Source organism: Triturus cristatus, chromosome 7, assembly GCF_964204655.1.
Source record: "Triturus cristatus chromosome 7, aTriCri1.1, whole genome shotgun sequence".
NCBI classification, from domain to species: domain Eukaryota; kingdom Metazoa; phylum Chordata; class Amphibia; order Caudata; family Salamandridae; genus Triturus; species Triturus cristatus.
In genome coordinates, this window is record NC_140590.1 from 326,462,970 (window position 1) to 326,476,144 (window position 13,175).

The 13,175-nt window shown below is 50.3% G+C and overlaps 1 protein-coding gene across 1 annotated transcript in view; it reads right to left on the reverse strand.

Annotated features, from left to right (window-relative positions):
- The window catches only part of LOC146809587 (galactoside alpha-(1,2)-fucosyltransferase 2-like), a 105,510-nt gene extending 94,003 nt beyond the window's left edge, over window positions 1-11,507 (reverse strand). The window contains exon 1 of the mRNA XM_085616430.1: window positions 11,323-11,507. The gene's annotated coding sequence lies outside the window, so the exon portion shown is untranslated. The remainder of the gene's footprint in view (window positions 1-11,322) is intronic.
- Between the last annotated feature and the right edge of the window lie 1,668 nt (window positions 11,508-13,175).

Genomic DNA, 13,175 nt, shown 5'->3' on the forward strand with positions numbered 1-13,175 from the left:
GACAATGAATTCATAGAGAGCCGTGGTTAAAGCACACACAGAAGCTTTGCTTTCTTCGCAGCGCTTTCCTCACCCCTGTGTCCAAATTCCCCAAAAGCTGCACCGCGCGGCCGCGCCTACTGTTAACTTATGCTGTCTTGTTGCGGTCGCACCCAGGGAGAGGGCAGTGTACCACCAGAGGATGGGGTGTGCCACAGCTGCACCCGGTAAATACGAATTAAATACTGACTCACCGTAGATTTTGGACAGGCTTTTCCGCCCGCTGCGTCTGTCTGCTGCGATGGCCAACCCCCTTGTCCCGTTCTGCATCGGAAGTGGCACGGAGATGATGAGGTTGGTGGATGGGCACATGTGAAACGTGTCCCGCTGGCTCTTGCCTGAAACCAGACTGTCCTTCTGAGACGCACCGAAAGGTTCAGGGCGTGATTAAGAACAGCTTTTATTTAGATACCCCGTGTCCTTGCTTACAGCTTACGAGGCCGGTGGCGTTTACTGGGAGGTAAAGGAAGTCACAATTTCCGAGATGCGTTTATATTTTGGTAATGAAAAGTGGCTACCCGATTTTTATTTAACCGTGCTCACTACACTGACTTCCAAGTCCCTCACATGAGAGGCATACATGCTTAGTGTATGTTGTGGAGAACATCACTTTCTGAAAGGGTACCCTACATTATCTTGGCATTGAGTTTACAATGTTACATAAAAGACACTCTTGAAAGATAATCAAAGCATAGCCAGGGCTTTAAGTGGGCCGGGTCCAGCCGGCCCACTTAAATATGGTCTCGCCTTTGGGACCTTATAAGTGTTTAGCAATACAACAGTTGCATAACTAAATACTTATAAGGTCCCAAAAGCGAGACCTATTGGCTATGCAAAGCAGCCCTGCGGCCACGAAAGTGATCGTGATTGCGATCAAACATCAAAGCGGCCCTGCCGCTGCGAAAGTGAAAGTAATCGCGGTCAATCGCGGCGCGCGCGCCCGCGCACATGCACTGTAGCTCTAGGCTGGCCTGGTAGCACTTTTTGGAGCCCTCTCAATAAGTCTCGCCAGTTCAGCGCATGCGCTGGGTCAGGCGAGACCTAAAAACAAGCATTGGCATAGCCAATAGATCTCACTTTGGGACCTTATAAATGTGTAGAGCTATGCAACAGTTGCATAACTGAATACTTATAAGGTCCCAAAAGCGAGACCTATTGGCTATGCAAAGCGGCGAAAGCAAAAGTGATCGCGATCAAACAGGCCATGCGGCCGCGAAAGTGAAAGTAATCGCGGTAAACAGTGAACAGTGGTCCGTTGTTTCTCTGTGAAAGCCCTGCCCAGACCATCCTCCTAGTGTTGTTTAAGCCGGGTGAGATCGGTTTCTGTGTGCTGTCTAATGGAAGATGTGAACCAACGTACCAGGTGTCGCCCTGTCCCCATCACATGAAGGTATTGTAGTGTGTAGTGCATGGGTAGTTCTTGCTCAAGGGTCCCCCACGTAGACACCAGGGAAGCAATAAGTGCTCGATGTAGTAGGAACTGCCCAGGATGGAGGTCCCCTTCCGATATGAGTTCCTGAAAGGGGATAAGGTAGCCATCCTGAAAGAAGTCGCCTATGTCCACAATACCCTCCGAGGCCCAATGTTGTAGCTCAGCTGTCGAGGTGTAGATGTCTCCCCACGGAGTTCCCCGCAGTGGAATGGCAGGGGCGTTTGGAATAGTGGCCTTAGTGATAAAAAGACAACATCGGAAGCATCGGTATGCTCAATCAATCAATCAATCAATCAATCAAAGCATTTATATAGCGCACTACTCACCCAGAGGGTCTCAAGGCGCTAGGGGAGGGGGGTCCGCTACTGCTCGAACAGCCACGTTGAGCAGGAGCACGTCAGGGGGGTTGAGTTTGGAGCAAGTATGGAAGATCCGTAACAGAGAGCTGTGGGACAGCGGGGGTTGCAGTGAAGATGTGTCTAGGAGGTATCGAGATGACATCCATCTGGGAACCCACTGCAGTTGGGATGCCAGATAATAATGTTCAAAATTAGGGACTGCCAGACCACCTAAGGCGGCAGAGAGGTAGAGTTTCCCCATGGATACTCTGTGATGCGATGTGCCCCATATGAAATCGCTCACAGTCCTTTCCCACTGCCTGAAGAAAGAGGGAGGGATGATAAGAGGTAAGGTGGTAAAGTAGTAGAGAAGACGAGGAAAGGCCACCAATTTTACAAGGGCAATCCTTCCAGAGATCGCCAGAGGGAGAGTCTTCCAAAAACTCATTTGTGACCAGATTGCCGTGGTAGCACGGAGGATGTTACCATCAAAAAGATGAGATTTAGTTCTGTATATTCTAACTCCCAGGTAGCGAAAAGGATTTACACACCAGGCGATCGGACTACCCCCAGGACGTACCCCGGATCCGGTGTCTCCCTTATGCATGGGGCGAGAATAGATTTTGCGGCATTGACCCAAAGTCCCGATGCGCGCGCAAAGTGTCTCAGTGTCGGGAATGTCGTGTAGATCTCGTGCATAAAGCAGCAGATCATCCGCATAGAGCGATATGGTGTGCTTGTTGTCCCCTAACGGGATTCCCATGTCTACATGGGTGCGTATGTGGGCTGCCAGCAGCTCCACGGCCAACGCAAATAAAAGCGGGGAGAGCGGGCAGCCCTGCCAGGTCCCGCAACACACCCAGATGGGGTCGGACAGATAAGGCCCTGTACGAACCCGAACTGATGGTCCGTGATATAGCAACCACACCATACTAAGAAAATATGGCCCCACCCAAAATCGGGCTTGCACGGCCAACAAGAAACTCCAGGCCAGCGAATCAAAAGTCTTCTCGAGGTCTAACATCATGCAACCTGATGGGGGCCAGGCTGCCGGGGCATACTCCGCCATCCGGAAGTAAAGTTGAAGGTTTAGGGCCGTGTTGCGTTGGGGGACAAAGCCGTTCTGGTCAGAGTGCACCAGCTCAGGGACTAACGGAGCTAAACGGTTGGCCAATATTTTAACGAGGATTTTGTAATCTGTGTTTAGAATCGCGATTGGACGATAGGAGCTCAGGAACGTTGGATCTTTGCCGGGTTTCAGCAATGAGACCACGTTGGCTGTGCGCATGGTTGGAGGCAGCGCTCCCTCCGAGACTGCTGTGTCCAAAAGAGAAAGTAAATGCGGGGTCAAGCGATCAGTGTAGGTTTTAAAAAACTAAGACAGGAGACCATCTGGGCCCGGCATTTTCCAGGAAGACAGAGAGTGCAGCGCCTCCCTTACCTCCTCCTCGACGAGTGGTGAGTCTAAGTTGAGGAACTGCTCTATGGTAAGAGTAGGTAGCTCCACGGTGTCCAAAAAGGACGCCACACTCGGAGCGTCTCCACCCCTCCAGGCCCCATATAACGCGGCGTAATGCTCCGTCATCAGCGCATGAATGTCTCTCTGGGTGTGTCGCTCAAGACCGAGATTGCCCACTAGTAGCTGTATGGGGAGCTGCAGGTGCTCCTGCCGGATCAGGTAAGCCAATAGTCTTCCGTCCTTGTCTGCCGAGGAGTGCATGCGGGCAGAGTGTGCTAGAGAGTTGTGGCACCGCAGTTTCTCAAGTAGGACCACGCGTTCCGAATGAGCCAACTCTAATTGGTCTTGCCAGTCTAGGCCAGCAGCGACCTGCGTTTCGAACCAGAGTAATTGCTTCTCGATGACAGAAAGCGAAATGTCTAGCTGTTGGCGAACGTTCCAGGTTAGCCCAAGGCAGTGTCCCCTGATCACCACCTTGAAGGCCTCCCATTCAGTGAGGAGCGAGTCCGCGGAACCCTCACTAAGCACGAAGTAAGAGGCCACCGCTGCCTCCAGTGCACCCCTGGAAGGCGGGATCCTCCAAGGCAGTTGTTTATAGTCACCAGGTCGAGGCCGGGAGGGGCTACACCTCCCAGGCTAAGTAAAGTACCAAGGGGTTATGATCCGAATGCATCCGCCCGAGATAGTCAACGGATTGGTCAAAGGAAGCAGTGCCCCAGAGGAAAGGATTCTGTCTAGACGTACATGTAAGTTATGGACCGAGGAGTAAAAGGAGTAGAAGTAGACCCGGGAGTGAGGGTGTCACTCTCGCCAGATATCTGAAAGTGCCAAGTTATCCATCCAAGACTTAAGCGAGTGTGCGTTAGAGGAGGCCATTAAGAGCGGGAAAGGAGCGGTCAAGGGCAACGTCTAACACAGCATTAAAATTGCCGCCGAGTAGCCACGGAACTTTCCTCCATCTAAGTAGTGCCCCTGAAAGGTCCTGTAGGAAGGTGCCCTGTGCAGAGTTGGCTGCATATATGGATCCCAAGACCATTGGCTGGCCATTCAGTTTGCCCTTTACTAGAACATAGCGCCCCCTGGGTCAGTCAGGACTTCTTCCTCCGCCCACGGGACTCCGGCCTTGATCCAGACCACAACCCCTCTGGCCATAGCTGAATAGTTGGTGCTATAAATCTGGCCTCTCCATGCAGCGGAGGAGGGCTGCCTCCTGGCTCGTGAGATGTGTCTCTTGCAAGAGTGCCACACTAGCGACATGTCTTCGGAGATATGCGTATATTGCATACCGTCTAGTAGGTGTGTGGATGCACCTGACATTCCACGTTATTATGTTAAGGGTCGTCATTAGGCTTATTCAAAGCAGTGTGGCCCCCCGTATGTTGCAACCCCCATGGTATGGTGTGACCTCCGGGTGAAGGTGTGCAGAGGTACAACAAATCGGTGGACATGGCGACCCCAGCAAAGGAAAACAAAGAAAAAGAGTGCTCTGAAACAGTATTAGAGCGGATCCCCAACAGGGGGAGCTATCCAAACAATCGTTCCATGACATGGCAACTAGGTATGCGTCGCTGAGCGACTTCGGGAGAAGTACCAGTGGTATAGTACGAAACTGCTGGGAAAAGATATATATCAGTGAGATCAAATAAGAGGAAACAAGAAAAAGGGGGAATCCGGGTGCAATTACTATCCCCCACAGTTACCCTGAGACGATAGGAGAAAGTTAATCTTATAATAGGAGAAGAAGCCGCAGGCCTCTAGAGTGCCGGCCATCTCAGCCAAAGCCAGGCAGATGGAATTAACAGGAGGATACGTGCCAGGGGGCAACCAATGGCGGCAGACTACAGAAGCACTAAATGCGCTAGGAGGGCCCTGAGTCAAACAATGTCATCCGCAGTTTGAGGAGTGACCTTTGGAAGCGGGAGGAACTCTGCGTCCATGGACCATTCAGGCGTGGAACTAGAAGTCCCGGATTTCGACTGGGAGCCGGTAGACCTAGCCGGAGAGAGAGATCTGTCAGGTTGGAGAGATGTCACCGTCAGCAGGGCCTCCTGACGTTCCTGTCTTATCTGGTCCGGGGATGGGGCCGCCACCGATGAGCTTGTGCCGTCACTCTTCATCCCCCGCCTGCCACGACGGGTACACCCAGGTTGCTGGTGGTCTTCCGGAATGCGTGGTGCCGACCCCAGGCCCATCCCCTCGATCCAGTCCCATGCCTCGGTGGGGGAGCCGAAATAGGTAGTGCGACGATCTTTAATAACTCAGAGGCGGGCGGGATAGAGCAGTGAGTATTTGAAGTCTAGAGCCCGCAGCTGTTTTTTAACGGCACTAAAGGTAGCCCGTCTCCTCTGTACCTGGGCCGTGTAGTCCGGAAAGAGAGAGACAGTGACGTTCTGCACCTGGGGTCCTGGATGCTTGCCAAGATCACGTAGGATTACATCCCCGGTCCCTGAAATTCATCACATGAAACAGGAAGGGCCGGGGGCGGGCCCCCGTTGGAGGACTTCGGGCAGGCAGCCTATGGGCCCGTTCCACCACAAATTGCGGCGAGAGCGCCCCGGAAGGTAGCAGCTGCCTCATCCAGGATTCAACAAATGTCTTAAATATTGTATTAATTTGTCCTTATTTATTGTCTTAATGAAATGTGTACTCTTGTATGTATTTTTATCTGTGCTTTTATGGTCTCTGACCGAAATAAAGTTATCAAACAAACGATAATATGCCCTGGAGAATTCCCATAGAAGCCCATGTTCTGGTGTGAACATAGGCTTCTATTGGAATTCTCCAGGGCATATTATCAAGCCCATTATCGCCGCTTTAGCGGCAGTTTTCTGCCGCTAAACCGGCGATAATTTTAATGCCTTCCTTGATAATATGCCCCTTATTTACAAGGACGGCAATAAATAAATGCAAAGCTTGCTTGGCGCTTTTCTATTAATCGCCGTCTATCGCTTGATTATATCGCCCTGTTAGCGCGTTATTTACAACGCGTTTCCCCAGGGCGATATAATTACCAGTATTAGCGGGGAAATTGCCGTTTTGCAGGGAACATCACTGGTTTTCCGGCAATGTTCCCTGCAAAACGGCGATAACCTTGCTGATATGACACTGTGGTCGTATCAGCACAATCCACCCGCATATTCGGTATGCCTAAGTCTGCATTTTAGCAGACGTAAGTTTTCAGCGAAAACAGCGGTTTTCGGCCAAAACTAACATCTGCTAAAATGCGTTGGCAGCCTTGTAAATATCGCAATGTGCACATCAGCGATATTTACAAGGTTGTACTGCCCAGTGATGCCCACTTTGCATCTCATTAGAGATTCAAAGGGAGGCGTCGGGTAAAAGGGTGCTAACAAGCGCTAATGCATGTTAGCACCCCCTTGTTAATAGGGCGATAGTTTTATCTCCGCTTTTTTGGCTTTAAAAAAAAAAAAGCGGAGATAAAGCCCTTGTAAATATGCCCCGTGGCGTCTGCTCCCGCCCATACCTGGAAAACGCTTCAGGCCCTACAGTGGGGGCCGTTTCTGTACCTCGCAGCCAGACTGGGCTGCTCAAGTCTGAAGAACAGGTAGAGTTATGTTAAGTAGGAAGAACCACAAATATTGCCCAAAAAGTCGAATCTGCCTGTTTCTCAGGATTGCTTGAGGGCCGAATCTGAGCAGCATCTGAAGCTCAATTTCGCTCACGAGGTGAATTAAAAAATAAGGCAGAATTCGCTTATTTCGCGTTACACAAAATAATGTTGTCAATCCCTACTCACAATCTCACGTGCCCACTCTCTCCCATAATGCACTGCAATGACCATGAAGTATGCAGTCCTTTAAATGTAGTGCTGCTTGCCTCTTCCTCCAACCCATCGCCCCCAAACCCAAGTGCTACCCCCCTCACGGTGCAGCATAACCCGGTTTCCCAAGCCCTGTTTGCTCGGTAGACCCTTCTCTCACAACACAGGTGGAGCTCAGCAGCTGAAGGGCTGAGAAAAATATATTAAAATTAGTAGAAGCTTTTGTACATGTAAGTCCTGGAGTTATAAAATAAATGAGCCCTCTATGATAACACCCTGTGTGACTAACTACAGCACATTGAAGTGTGTGCTATATTGCACATTTGTTCATACAACTTCTGACGTCACCCTGTCCCTCACTGCAAACCACAGACCCGCTAATGCCTACAACCCATGGCCCTGAACAACATCATCCAGTGCCTTGATGTACAGCAGCAGGCGCTGCCACGAGGCACGCCACTCAGTGTTCCTCAGAGGCGCATCATAAAGTGCTCCCCTGAGGTACATTCAGTGGTTAATTTGTACCAGTGTGTGGCGCTGGGGCTTGCCAGCATGCGGACTAGGATTCACTTCACAATCCTTCCCCCTCCCACACACACACACACACCGCTGCTTTTCTGCAGCCCGTTAGTTTTGTGTAAACGGTGCAAGACTGGCGCTGTTTACACAACACTAATTGTCTGTCTCTTATGGCAGCGTGTGACGCGAGAATGAGGAGTAACGAGAGAGAAAGAGAACAAATGTGAGTGTGACTGTGTGTGAGGCAGGGGTTGATATGCGGTGAGTAGTTTGAAGTTTACCCTGTCTTTCAAGTGCTTAACTCTCAGGAAGGACAATGATTTCTTTGTAGACAATGTATGCGAGAGTTATGTAGGTAATCCAAGTCAGTGATGCGTTCTCGGTTACATTTCACACGTTCTCTTCAGGTTGTGTGGGATATGTTGCCTATCTCTTAACAGTGTTTCTTTACCCAGGCGTTTTGTTTCTGCGGTTGAGTTTTTCATGCGAGCGCATACTGAGTGAGTTGCTTTAGGTATGGGGCTGCACTCGGGAAGTGGATTGGTGTTCATGACAGCAGCACTGCGCCCTCTGGAGGTGAGGCTGAAGGCAGCCCGAGATTCTGACAGTGCCACTGTGTCATTGTCATGAATTGAATGCCGCTGCCCGCGTCCCAAGCAATGGGACATCAGCAGGGCAGCATTCTAGTGGCCGCCCGTCGGAGCCTTCCCCCCCTTGCTGCCTCGCGCGCGAGGCCTACGCCCACTTGGGTAAAACCCCCTATCGCGTGGAGCTGGAGGCGGGCCGGGGGGGCGGGGGGCGCGGCTTACCCCCCTACTTAGTTGGCTCTCTCGCCCAGTTCCTCCTCTGTCTCCTGCGCGCCGCACCAGCCTGGACACGCGTTCACCCACCCTTTCCTCTTACCCCACGTGTCAGGCTCAGCGCGTTATTGGAATGTTTAATTTTTTCTTTTGCGTTGCAGGCGGAGTTACAGGGCGATCTGGATGCAGACTGGTACAGTAAGGGTACCTCTGCGACAGGCGGTACAGTAAGGGTACCCCTGTCCGGCACAGTAAGGGTGCCCGAGCCAAGGTCCAGGAGCCGAAGGGGGTTCTGGGAAGACCGCGACGGCGCCCCGTTAGTCCTTCGGGCGGTTGGTGGGCCTGACCAACCGGGGGTGGCCACAACACGCTCCGCCCCTGTCGGAAGGGGCGGGAGTAGGAGGCAGATCACGTGACCCAGTGGATGATCTGCAAATATTTATGTGCCACACTGCCGGGCATCGACCCACCGTGTGTGCTGGCTCACCAGGCGGGCGGGCAGCAAGGGGCTGCCTGCCCTGGATCGCCCGTAAGATAACCCAATTTTATTATCATACTGTGTTGTATGAAATAAACCTGCAGCAGTTCTTCACCCACAAATAAAGTGTCAGTGTAATCTTTGGGTGATGTCTGTGTATGCGTGTTGACTGAAGCGGATGACGGTGTGGTCACTATGTGCTCTTACTACGGGCTCATCCTATCCTTGGCCTCTGCAGAACGGTGGCAAGGCATGCGCCAGTTGAAGTTCTAATTCGATAGGAAAATCTTTTGAGGAATTACCTAACTTTTAAAATATGGAAAGGGCCAATGGAAACATTTCCTAGGTGGCTCGCTCGCTTTGGTTGTTGACAGCCTGGCGTGTGTTCTCAGTGCAGGCGGTGGCAGTAGTGAAAGTGTGCTGTGCCACTAAGGGAGGGGGCGGGGGGGGGGTAGACGTCGGACTCCTTAGAAAAAGTCTAGGTACATTACACTGTGCTTCCATGTGGCACATTTTCCAGTACCCTCCTGGTACACTTCTCCCTGTGCACGCGCTCTCTCTCTCTCTCACACACAACTGCCTTGGGCACCACGCATGTTTATAAACTAATGCCCCCCCCCCCGCGCTTCCTCTTGGGCCCAATGTGAGCACATTGCCAGTGCTTTAGTATTATTCATCAACCTGGGCCTCTTGCTGGTGTGTGGTGTTTTGTTATGTTTTATTATCTACTCTCCTAGGGTTATGTACCACTGTGGGTCCATGTGCATGAAGGGCTGCATGTTTCTTGTTCTGTGTACATGGGTACATGCGTGTATGTCTGCTGAGGGTCGATAAAACGGCTGTAGCATATAGGCGATCTGCTTGTGTGGACATGGCCCAGCCCTTCGTTATGTTTTGTGCCTCGCTGGGCGTACACTATAGTAAAAGCCGAACTAATGGCATAGTTAGTGCTTGCTCTTCATTATTTTTCCGAGTTTCACACTTGAAAGTCTCAAAATTGTGGTCCTGCTTTAAATCTTTGTTCAAAAACAGCCCTGATTGTTTCTAGACTCCACTGCATTAGCAATGACAATGAATTCATAGAGAGCCGTGGTTAAAGCACACACAGAAGCTTTGCTTTCTTCGCAGCGCTTTCCTCAAAAGCTGCACCGCGCCTACTGTTAATTTATGCGGTCTTGTTGCGGTCGCACCCAGGGAGAGGGCAGTGTACCACCAGAGGATGGGGTGTGCCACAGCTGCACCCGGTAAATACGAATTAAACACTGACTCACCATAGATTTTGGACAGGCTTTTCCGCCCGCTGCGTCTGTCTGCTGCGATGGCCAACCCCCTTGTCCCGTTCTGCATCGGAAGTGGCACGGAGATGATGAGGTTGGTGAATGGGCACATGTGAAACGTGTCCCGCTGGCTCTTGCCTGAAACCAGACTGTCCTTCTGAGACGCACCGAAAGGTTCAGGGCGTGATTAAGAACAGCTTTCATTTAGATACCCCGTGTCCTTGCTTACAGCTTACGAGGCCGGTGGCGTTTACTGGGAGGTAAAGGAAGTCACAATTTCCGAGATGCGTTTATATTTTGGTAATGAAAAGTGGCTACCCGATTTTTATTTAACCGTGCTCACTACACTGACTTCCAAGTCCCTCACATGAGAGGCATACATGCTTAGTGTATGTTGTGGGGAACATCACTTTCTGAAAGGGTACCGTACATTATCTTGGCATTGAGTTTACAATGTTACATAAAAGACACTCTTGAAAGATAACCAAAGCATAGCCAGGGCTTTAAGTGGGCCGGGTCCAGCCGGCCCACTTAAATATGGTCTCGCCTTTGGGACCTTATAAGTGTTTAGCAATACAACAGTTGCATAACTAAATACTTATAAGGTCCCAAAAGCGAGACCTATTGGCTATGCAAAGCAGCCCTGCGGCCACGAAAGTGATCGCGATTGCGATCAAACATCAAAGCGGCCCTGCCGCTGCGAAAGTGAAAGTAATCGCGCTCAAGCGCGGCGCGCGCGCCCGCGCACATGCACTGTAGCTCTAGGCTGGCCTGGTAGCACTTTTTGGAGCCCTCTCAATAAGTCTCGCCAGACAGCGCATGCGCTGGGTCAGGCGAGACCTAACAAGAGTAGCAAATGTGCCAGGGCCTCTCAGCAGGAGAGTGGTATTGTTGTGCCATGTAGCAGGCGGTGTATTTTGGAGCACTGTTGTGGTAGCCCACTGCCATCTACAGACAGCACATTTTCACTTGAAATGGGCACTAAATTTACACAGACAGAAAGTTTTACGGATGAAACTAAATAGCACAGAAACAATGAGTAGAAATCTATCATTTGCGCAGCACTAAGTACTTACACCACACTTCAGAATTACAAAAAAATTTCATTTGCACCTTCATAATTACTGATATATTTTTAAATGAGTGTCCATAGTCCATTTACAAGTATTTAAAATGTTGCGTTTTAGAAGAAAACTCACATGCTACAGGCTTTCCTTTCATTTCCAGGGCCCCTGCAGAAATGTCTCCTAGGTCAGGTTTACAGAATCCTCTCAATGTGCAGTGAGAGTAAACGAAGTATTCACCAGTTTCCGAGTAAGCGGCAGTTTGTAAGAAGACAGATCCTGAAATGTGACCTTTGTCTTTGAACGCACAGCATATGTATACCTGACAACTTGAAGAACAATCACATAGTGTAGGGAGGGGGTGGGGCCTCGTGCCAGGAAGTACCTACCAGGCACGTTTGAACGCCGCCCCAATGCCCTATCCTCTAAAAAAAAAAAGAAACAAGCATTTGCAATGCAATAGGTCTCGCATTATAAAAGTGTGAGCAGTTGGCATTGCTAATAATATTGCAACACTAGCTATTGGCATTGTAAATGATAATGGCATTTATTTATGTGTTTGTTTTATAAAATAGATAAAAAAGGCATTGTCATGAACAATGCCAATAGCTTAAACTTTTGCAAATGCGAGACCTATTGCATTGCAAATGCTTGTTCTACTATGGTTTGTGTCAACCTGTTTCGGTCACTAGTTTGTGGTCAGTAGGTCTGCAGCTGGTGATGCCTGGCTGTGTTGGGATGTTCGCCAATGGTGGTGCATTTTCCTGCACCATTAGTGTTTGTGCAAAGATGACATGGTCTGGGCTAATGACCTCATAGTCCAGTCTATGGAAGCAATGGTCCTGGCAAGTGATAAGATAGTCACAGCCATTGATGTAATAGTCCAGGCAAGTGACATAATAGGGTTTCTGACAATATTATCTTGACCTGGCATTAATGGTCCGTCCTCCACAGACCGGTTAGGGATGCTGGTGATTTGAGCTCTCCAGTTGCCTGGGGAGGGCTGCGATAGTGTCACTGTTGGGTAAAATCTGAATTCTGGGGCAGAGTCTGACGCTGTGCTCCCCTGTTGAAGCCCCCTAAAGGTGGCCTTGAGCATAGACAGGCAGGGCCTGGGCCTGGTTTGATCCTACACCAACCCTTTACTGTACTCACAAGTGTTACACAGCGGTCAGTGGAGCCGGAGCCGCCGTCCAGGACTTCAGCTGCCCCTGCAGTAGGGGCATACCATCCATCACAAGTGAAGGGGGGTTTTTTACCACCTGGTACGGGGGATGCTTTCCCTCTGCAGGCATGTGAACAATGCCAGCAATGCTCCTGTGCCGTTAATTACAGCATCCTCGCCACTAAAAGATGGTTAGTAATAACAGCGCCCCTTCCGAAACTATAATCCCTCCTGTAGTATTGAATCTATTGTCTATATCGCTTTCTGCCTTTCTGAAGAGGCAAGCGGTAATTTACTATAATACCATAAGTAACTATTTACATTTATACAATGATGTCAGTCTCCCATAGCATGTAAAGTGTGCTGACGTCTTATTGGACCAAGTATGTGCTACAGAAAAATAGAATAAATGACATTTATTGTTGAAAATATATAATTATTTTGTAGAGTACAGCAACTGGAAGCGGACGGGGGGTAGTGGGCAACAGGGAGCTTGAGGTGGGGGGTTGTGGGGACAGGGAAAATGCAAGTAAAGCTGATGTGTAGGAAGCAATGAATGAGGCAGACAGAAGGCAGCAACAGCTGGAGGGCTGGGACAGTTTTGTAGGATGCTTGGCGGGGGCGGGGGAGCGGAACTTGTTGTTGTTAGTGGGGGCTGGGGTGGTTGAAAGAGTGGCGCTCACATTTGGTTGCTGGGATTAACAAGCCCAGCGGAGCGTGGCGCGCGTGCTTGGCGGGGGAGCGGACCCTTTGAAGTGCTCCCAAAAGGATTGCATGGCTAGCACGCGCACAATCACGCGCATCGTGCCGCCATGCAATCCGC